The sequence below is a fragment of the Thalassophryne amazonica genome, chromosome 7 (genome assembly GCF_902500255.1).
Source record: "Thalassophryne amazonica chromosome 7, fThaAma1.1, whole genome shotgun sequence".
Classification (NCBI taxonomy): domain Eukaryota; kingdom Metazoa; phylum Chordata; class Actinopteri; order Batrachoidiformes; family Batrachoididae; genus Thalassophryne; species Thalassophryne amazonica.
Window position 1 is genome coordinate 20,367,285 of NC_047109.1, and position 9,694 is coordinate 20,376,978.

The window sequence follows — 9,694 nt, forward strand, 5'->3', positions numbered from 1 at the left end:
TCTTGTCTGCCAGCAGTACCAGGGCCGACAACGGAGGACAGAGACCACCTGTGGACTCAGGACTTGGCGGCTCCGGTGTTCTCAGGCCGTTGGTGGTGGAAGCGGTGTGGGCCCCGGCTCTTCGATCACCAGAGGTCTCCTATTCTTCGAGCCGCCCACAGGTCCTCTTGTGACAATTGGCATCCATTATTTTCTGTCTGTATTCCGTTGTGTGCCTTCACAACATTAAATTGTTACTCCCTTTTCTTATCATTGTCCGTTCATTTGCGCCCCCTGTTGTGGTCCGTGTTATGACACCTTCACAACAAGATGGACGGATTTAAAATTAAATCAACCCACCACCATATAAAAACACTGCTTTAGCAAGTGGGCAATACAAATATCATCTGTCTGTTCCTCTGGAGATTGACCCATGATCACAGACATAGTCATGAAGGGGCCATTAAATTAAAAGAAAAAAACACCACAGGATTCAAAACTACACACTCTGAATACCAGACCACCAATTACCACTGCACTACAATCACTATCTGTAACAGGAGCATGTAATGGGTAAATCCAGTGGTGGGCACAGTTCCCTAGTCCGCTACTGCTAATTATCAAAGATAATCTTTTCATTATCAGATTAGCTTTTCAGAGACTTTGAAAACCATTATCGGAATAATTTATCTTCCGATAAGTTTTGGTCCGATCATTTTTAGACCGCTGATGTGGTAAACAAAGCTGAATACAGCTGAATTACAAACATTTATGAAATCTAAATCAGTTGAGTACCTACCTGTTAAATGTTTGAATAGTAGATGCGCAGTTCTATCATCCAGTAAACAGAGAGAGCTGGTTCTAGAAGAACGCCTCTATCCTCTGCAGGCAAAGGAGAACTGGTAACAAAGAAAAGAAAAAAGGCTAATTTCTTTTGACCCCATACTGATACGATGGCAATATCACTCAAATCATCCAGAGGCATACAGTTTTAACTTGTGGTTAAAATTTTAACCAAACTAATTTCGGACAATTTAATTCAATTAGCTCACATCTGACGTTTTATAAAGTGAAAATATCAGATATATGTTTTAGTTTTAAAGTAATGCACGAATTTTGAAGGTTTTAGTGGTGACATGCTGTGCCCAGTGAGTGCATTATGGGTATCTCAGTACATTCAAGACAGAAGAAATGCATTGAGACGCTCTGATCAGGTTCCCAACGGACAACAGCATTAACTCCTTGTATATTGTGCCTAAAACTCTTGTGAAATATATTCTCTGGTTTATAGATGTTGTTATTATTGTGTTTAGTAAAATGCCAGAAAAATGCGCAGGTTCTCCTCCATTATTTTCAATTGAAATCATTGCAATCGACATCTGTTTGCTATTTAGAGTCCTGCTATGTCAAACACTGTCTGTTGTCTTTGTTCCAGAGTAATATATATAAGATGCCTGAAATTCAGTTTGAGTTTATTAAATTCCACGCATCTTAAACGTAGCAGACACAGATTATCTGGAATTTGTTTTGGCAAGTTTCATGGTCTCTACTGCCATTTACTGGTCAGTAGTGTTCAGGGCAGTATTTGCTCTAAAGCTGGGCAGACACTACAATATTTTCAATCATTGTACTCGCGGCTCCAGCTGAAACTGTACGACAAAAACGCATGGTGTAAAAAGTTCCGAGCACACGATTATGTTCTCTACACTGTACGCCCAATGCTCTGATGCGATCTTGACTGCTCACATTGTCGTTCAAAAACCACACGTTGGACTCGGTTTCTAGAAGCAAAATGTAAACAGAAGCTTTTTTTTTTCAAGCTTTATTTACATTTCTTATTTTTACAAAAACTCTCAATGGGAGACATCAAAGTAAAAAAACAAAAAATCAAACAATAGAAGCTTCATAAGTTGAAGAAAGGGGGGAAAAGAAACAGAAGCTACTCTCCCAAAGAGATGATCACATTGGTGTTTGCACATGCACAGTGCGAGAGGTTGGACGCTTGTAGCACTTCAGCAGCGGGATACCCTCATGATGGCCGACCAGAATATCAAACAGGTTTGATTTTCATCCGACCATATGATTGCCGATCAGGAGGTGTTGAGAGGTTAAACGCAACTCATTACTCCATGTATACTACACAATGCAGGACACGCGATTAAGCTGAAACTCTGCGCGATCTAAAAAAATTCTCGCACAAGTGAAAAGTCGTCTGAAAAAGGGCCAAAACTCACACAGTGTAAGCCCACCTTAAGTACTGAGCATCTGGGCACCAGTAGTTGGCAGTGTTCTATTTATTTTGACACCGGTTATATCAGACGGTTATCTAATTACAACTTGGCTTTTTTTTTTTTTGAAAATGCCTTTTTTTTTTTACAAATAAAAAAATGGCATATTTTACAAAAGCACATTTATCTGTAAACAACACACGACACACCTCACATTTAGGTGTTGGTTTACATAGAATGAATGAGTCAACCAATCAGTGTTAGCGGAGGCACATTTTACCCATAATCCCTTTGGCATCTGTGTTTGTTACAAAATTTCAGAATTACTGCATTATTCAACATTAAATATATGTTTTAACTTTGTACAAATGACAGAATTGACATTAATGGAGTTATTCTACCAGTATTAATTTTATTTATAACCAAACCATAAGTCAGCACTTCTTTATTTTCCAAGACCTCCGCCTCACGGCAACACTGTTATTGAGTAGAGAGTTGAGCTTTGCTGCTCCTCTCAACTGTTTCGCTGCTGAAAGCTACATAGTAAACAGGAGCTTCCAGCAAAGGGCAGGGCGCTCACAGACAGAAGTGCTGACTCATTGTTTGGGTCTGTAGTCGCCTTTGATGCTACCAGAAGCTATCGTGGTGTTAAAACTCAAAATCAGCTTGTTAGTAGTTGCAAGTATACCGGAGACAATAGTGGAAGTTATCGGTTATCTGTAGCAACTTATCTGTAGCTTCCAATAAAGTTTAGCTTTATAAAAGATAACTTTTCAGTTAGTTTTGATAACAGATAATCAGCTAACTTTTTGGTTAGCTATGCCAACCACTGGTAAAATCAACAAGCAGATAAACATATTTTCTAAAAAACAAAAAGCGCTGTGATAGCTGACCAAACATTGTTTGGTACGGTGTATTTCTGCTAATACGTGACTGGTCGTGTGGCACGACGCTCACGGCCCAACACGCAACGACACAGATAAAAGTTTCGTGTCTGGTGTACAGATACATTCTCTGACTGTCGCAGAACTACAGTATTGTTTGTTGACATACAAACTCCCCCACCTTGAGTTTCCCCATCCTCTCAAAGTTGTGGTCCAGTTGAAAAGGAAGCCCATATCCATCGATGGTCAGTTCGATGTCCTGGTCTTGCTCTGTGAGCCACGTCTTAGTGAAAACCAAGGCACAACGCTCCTTAAAATCCTTTTGAAAACGAGCGTTTCCTTGCAGTTCGTTGATTTTATCCCTTAATGACTGAACTTTCCCCATGATCAGTGAAGGCAGGGGAATCCTCCTGGAAAGCTGGCATTTACTCATACGCAGTCTGACTACGCCACGCTTTCTCCGTTTCCTTTTCTTCCTTACGGTGCCTCCTCTGCCATCTTTAAAAACTCTCCCAATGCCATCTGGCACTTGTACTGTTGGTCGAGATAAACTTACACAATTAAGCTGCAGCAATACGTCTCTGGAATGCTGCATCCTGGCCTGGCTGACAGCTCCATTAGTGCACCAGTGAGGAAAAAGACACAGCCAAATCAAGGCCAGATAAACTGGATCTATTGTGGCTTCTCAATGCATAGATCATGATCACATAAAACAAATAAAACATGCATTAAAACGGAAATGTCAGAATGCCAAACTGTCACTGCGTGCGCATGCGTCCTCGTCACCACAGTGGAATTGAATGGAGCAGTATGACACATGCGCAGCGAAGGCAGGGTGTCCAATTTTTAGGGGGACCATTCGGTTGGCAATACTGGCCCCTGCACCCTGTTTTTGAGGTGGGTGCCATCACTAATACATCACCCAGATTTACTGAATTTGACATTTCACTGGGTGTGCTGTTGAAACTTGTAACTTCTGATAAATGCACAACCTGTCTGTTCAACCCTATATCAACAAAACTGTTTAAGGACCTGTGGCCTAAACTTGGGCCTACTGTGTTGGAAATTATTCATATATCGATAACCTCAGGATCTGTTCCTAAATGTTTCAAATCTGCAGTGATTGAACTGATAAGAAATCTAACCTAATCTACTGAAAAATTCTAAGCCAATATAAAATCTATCATTTTGTTCTAAAATCCTTGGAAAAGTAGTCTCACAGCAGCTTGTGGTCCACTTTACCGAGAACAATCTCTTTGAGCCACTGTGTATAGATACATCTGTGGATGCGCTAAGACACATCATCAGTGATGTTTACTGAGATTTTTAGGTGTTTCGGGTCTTGCAACATCAGACACCCTCTCTCAGGCGACCCAACCAGGGCTGACCAGAGGCCAGCTTGTGTCTCAGCAGCATTGGTCCACTTCTCTGACCTTTTGATTCAAATCCACCTAAAACCTCTCTCTGCACCCTCTGTGGTGGACCTGATGGCTCTCCTCTTTGTACCTCCTGTGATGCCAAGGAGGGTATAGGCCTTACATAGGAAGCGGGCAGCAAAACCTCAACATCCCACCTCTACTGGCTCACAGTGGACTTTCCAGCCTCTCCTCCAGCATTCCTCTTTGAGGTCATGGTATTTGAACCTCTTCCGTTCATTAGTCTCTTCTATGCGGTCCTCCCAGGGGATGATCACTTCCAACAGGAGGACTTGCTTAGAAGTAGATGTAAGCACCATGTCAGGTCTCAAAGAGGTACATACTCTGTGAACTTGAGCTGCCTACCCAAGTCAACTTGAAGTTCCCAGTCTAATGCTGACGGGAGTAGGTTGACTGCTGATGTTGGCTGTGACCCTGGGTTCTCTCCAGTTTTCATAAAGGGTATTAACCCCTGGCTGTGGGTGTGTTTGTTGTTGGCAACTGCAGTGGAGATGGTCTTAGCCACTGTCTTCAGAACATGGTCATGACGCCAACGGTAGCAGCCTTCACCAAGAGCTGCTGGGTAGCTGCTCAGGATGTGCTCCAGTGAACGCTTTCCTGGACAAAGAGGACATCTTGGAGAGTCACTCTTTCCCCAGACATGCAGGTTTGCTGTCCTGGGTAGCATGTTGTAAACATCTTTGACCATGAACTTTATGCGCTGTGACTCTGCCTTCCAGATGTCATTCCAGGTCAGCTTCCTCTCCAGTGCTCCTTCCCACTTTGTTGATGCCCTTTGCTGGTGTATGCTCACCATCCTGCTGGTCCTCTCATCCTCAACACCAGCCTGCACCCCCTGCAGGACTAGACAGCGTCCATCCTTGCCCCCTGGCCAAATTGCACCATGACTGTGGGATGGCTGCCAGACCTGCTCCCCTGATGGCCACCATACCTAACAGAGCCTTATGTCTTAGCCGAGACTCCACCAGCTCCAGGTCCTCTTGAGCTCTGAACATCCTGCCAGTCCTCACCACAATGCCTGCTGATGCAACTCTGATGTCACTAAAGTCGCAGTAGACCAATGCTTCTCTTGTGCAAGAAACCCCGAATTCCTCCTCTAGACTACTGAGGGGAAGCTGGAGTTTAATGCTCCTGCCATACAGTGCTACACTGGTCTTTCTTTCCAGGGTCTCTACTGTAGACCTCTTCATCTCATACACCAACAATGGCCACAGGATGCGTGGTAGAATGCCGTGTTGATATAACCATGCTTTAAACCTGCGAGGTAGGCCAGACTTGTCTACTTCAGTCAACCAGGATTCAAGCTTCTTGATAGTAGCTGTATCTCTAAACTCGAAGACCTTCCCTAGGCCAGTGACTGGTTTCCAGTGATAGATGGTATTTTCACGCCGTCCACAAAGAAGGCTGCTGAATTGCAGAATTAGACATGGGGCCTCTGCACTCTGTCTCAGCTGCTTTCACCAATATACTCATGGCAAGGGCGAACAGCATAATTAAGATTGTACAGCCAGTAATAATCCCTTTTTCAAGCTGATGCCAATTGGATGTTATACTCCCTGATGTCACTCTCAGCCTGAAGTTCCTATAATAGTTCAGGATAAGGTCCTTGATCTTACAGGGCATATAGTGTCATTCCAGGGTGATTTCCACCAGCTTGTGTGGGATTGATCCATATGCATTGGCTAGGTCCAGCCAAAGCACTCCCAGGTCTCCCTTCCCTTCACAAGCCTCCCTAATCAGTTGAGTGTCCACTCCAGTGTGCTTAAGGCACCCTGGGACTCCAGGAATGCCACCCTTCTATACTGATGTGTCAGTGTACTTGTTCTTTAGAAGGAAGCCTGTCATTCTTCTGGCAAGATTGCTAAAGATCTCTCCCTCCACACTGAGGAGTGAGATGGATCATAACTGCTCCAGCCTGGTTGAGTTCTCCTCCTTGGGTATCCAGACACCCCCACCTGTCACCACTGGTCTGCGATGATCCCACTTCACCAAATCACTTGCAGCACCTTCTAAAGGATTCTAAGGAGACTTGGGCAGTGCTTGTACACCTTGTAGGGTATTCGAATGGGACCTGGAACAGAGTTGGCTCTGGCTGCGATTACCACCTCCTGAATTTCCTTCCAAGTGGGCTCTGAGGTGTTGAAGTCCACTATCGGTGCTGGCATGTCCAGGAGTGCTCCATGTGGTCCTAGCTCTTGCTGTATCTGGATCACAGAGTGGTGTGCAGGAAGTTATCTACTTCCACATGGGCGCAATCAAAATGCCCACTGCCTTTCTGTCCTTTCTGTAACAACCACTTTGTGAACCCAAAGGGGTTAGTTAGGAAGGACCTGTGCTTCCTGGCTCTCTCCATCCTCTGTTTCCTGTGCCATTCAGCTCTAAGCAGGGCCTTGAGCTTCTTCTGTGTGGTGTATCGGAGCTCAGCTAGAGGTGGCATCTCCTTCGCTGCTTCTATTTTGAACTGCTTTGCCAGTATCAGCAGCTCTTTACATAACTGGTGGATCTTGTCTGCCCTGCAGTTGTTGATGTAAGTGGGCTTACTGGACTTGGGCTATGTACACCATGCCCCTCGGCCCCAAATCTTGTGATGATGGTAGTCAGGTTCTTAAGTCGGCTTTCCACATCTTCTTTTGCCATTGTGTTGATGACCCTAGATATATCTTCATCAAACTGTTACCACAGCCCATGCTGCTTTGACTCCGAGCCAGGCTCCTCCTGTGTCTCACCAGGCTTTAATCCTGTGCGTTGTGTCCCTTCACCAAGCATTTCATCCGTCCCCGATGGATATTTAGGTTGCGGTTGGTCCTGAAAACCTTGCCACAGATACATTTGCTTGTCATGGTCGATTGTTTGTTATCCAAGGTCATCATCATTAGGTCCGTCCTGTTGGGGTGCTCATCCTCTCACCCTCGGGCACCCCTGGGGGTATTTCTCAGTGGGTTGATCTATAGCTTACTTGAATTCCCCCTTATGGGGGATGCAAGTCGGGCTGCTAACCCTTCCTGCCCCAGTTGCCATCTTTCTGTGCTGTCCACTGTCTCTCCAGTCGTCACCAAACTTTCCTGCTCACCACTGTAGTCTGCATTTAGAACATGTCATTCCACTGAGACAGCTCTGACAAAAGCGGTAAATGATCTTCTGCTTGCAATGGATTCAGACACCACTATGGTTCTGTTGCCATTAGATCTTAGTGCTGTGTTTGATACGGTGGATCATTGTATTGTACTTGATAAGCTGGAGAATCATTTTGGGATTGCTGGGAATGCCCTTGCATAGTTGACATCTTACCTAACCTTTCATTGTTCTGCACAACAACATTACCTGTAACTGTGTTGCCATGAAATACTGGGTTCCACAGAGGTCCGTTTTAGGCCCCTTTCTTTTCTCCCTTTATATAACACTGCTTGGGCATGTGCTATGCTGAGGACACTTAGTTGTACATGCCAATAACTGCTAGTAATCTCATATGACTGTTGTGGGCCGCTGAAGAGGAGGTACTGCTGGCCCACCACCACAAGATGGCGCCCTGCTTGAAGTGCAGGCTTCAAGCACGAGAGGGCGTCGGAGCAACCAGGAGTGACAGCTGTCACTCATCATCCATACCAGCTGTCACTCATCACCACCACCATAAAGGCCGACTGCAACTCCACCTCCCCGCCGAGAAATCAGCTACCCTTCAGGTAATTTCTCTGCTGACTGACACTTTGTGTGTATAACCTGAACTTCTGTTGCAGCCGTTTTCCTGGAGTGTTGCCTTTTCTGGGGAATTGGCGTTTGGTGTGACAGCGATGGCTTCGTCCTCACATCCTAACCCAGATAAGTGGTTAACCAGGAGCTGCACGATGTGTGATTGGAGGTGGAGGTTCTCCCTCCTTTACTGAACACTGACTGTGGGATTACTGAGTGTGCGAACTCACACTCATCAGGACTGTCTCTGTTTTCTGCCAGCTACCGGGTCTGACTGCTGAAGACAGCGGCCACCTGGGGCGCAGGGCTTGGCGGCTCCGGTGTTCTTCAGCTCCGTTGGTGGGGAAGCTGTGTGGGATCCAGCTCTTCTCTCGCCAGGCGTCTTCTATCGTCGAGCCTGCCCACACGTCACCTGGTGTATGATTGACAGTCCACCATATTGTTATTGTCTGTACGTCGTTGTGTGATTCACAACATTAAATTGTTACTTTTGGCTTATCCATTGTCCGTTCATTACCGCCCCCTGTTGTGGGTCCGTGTCACGTCACTTTCACAACAGGATTTCTCGGCCAGCGTCATGGATCCCGAGGGGCGTCAACCATCGCCCAATGGAAGAGCGAGGTGCACAGGCGCCAGCAGGAGGCGTGTTGGGTGGACTGCAGCACATCTTAACCGCCTTTACCGCTCGGTTGGACTTAGTTACCGAGCAGAGCAGTGTTCTCAATCGCAGGATAGAGGCTCTCACCGCCCAGGTGGAAGCGCGTGCTCAGGGCGCTGCTGCAGCACCTCCTCCTGCTGACCGTGTGCCAGAAACAGACATTCCGCTGGTCGTTCAACGAACCCCCCCACCTTCCCCTGAAGCATACATAAGCCCTCCGGAGCCGTACGGAGGCTGTGTGGAGACGTGCGCGGACTTCTTGATGCAGTGCTCGCTCATCTTTTCACAGCGTCCCGTCATGTACGCGTCAGACGCCAGCCGGGTGGCTTACGTTATAAATTTGCTTCGAGGAGAGGCACGCGCCTGGGCTACGGCGCTTTGGGAGCAGAATTCACGGCTCCTAACGGTTTATACTGAGTTTGTGAGGTTCCGACAGGTGTTCGACCACCCTCATAGAGGCGAGACCGCTTCAAGTGTGCTGCTGTCAATAAGACAGGGGCGTCGAAGCGCAGCGAAGTATGCAGTCGACTTCCGCCGCCTTTGTAAACGGACTGTCTCTGGTCCTTAAGGAGCACCTGGTGGCGAAGGACGAGCCGCGGGATTTAGATGGGCTCATCGACCTGGTTATACGGTTAGACAACCGATTAACGGAACACCGACGGGAACGAGACGAGGGGCGTGGTCAGGAACAAGCCGTCCCTCTTCCTCTCGGGTCTGAAAGGGAGCTGACTTCCCCACGCTCCACTGCCAGGGCTCTCCACGTGACAACAGCTCCCCCTGCTGACGTTGCTATGGAAACGAGCAGGGCCAAAAAACGATCAG

General features: G+C 46.5%; 1 long non-coding RNA gene across 1 annotated transcript; it reads left to right on the forward strand.

Annotated features, from left to right (window-relative positions):
- The first annotated feature begins 4,321 nt into the window (after positions 1-4,321).
- Positions 4,322-7,773, forward strand: LOC117513228. The gene is made up of 3 exons (XR_004561494.1): positions 4,322-4,357; positions 7,125-7,128; positions 7,606-7,773. It is a non-coding gene; the product is annotated as an uncharacterized LOC117513228 (long non-coding RNA).
- The last annotated feature ends 1,921 nt before the right edge of the window (positions 7,774-9,694 follow it).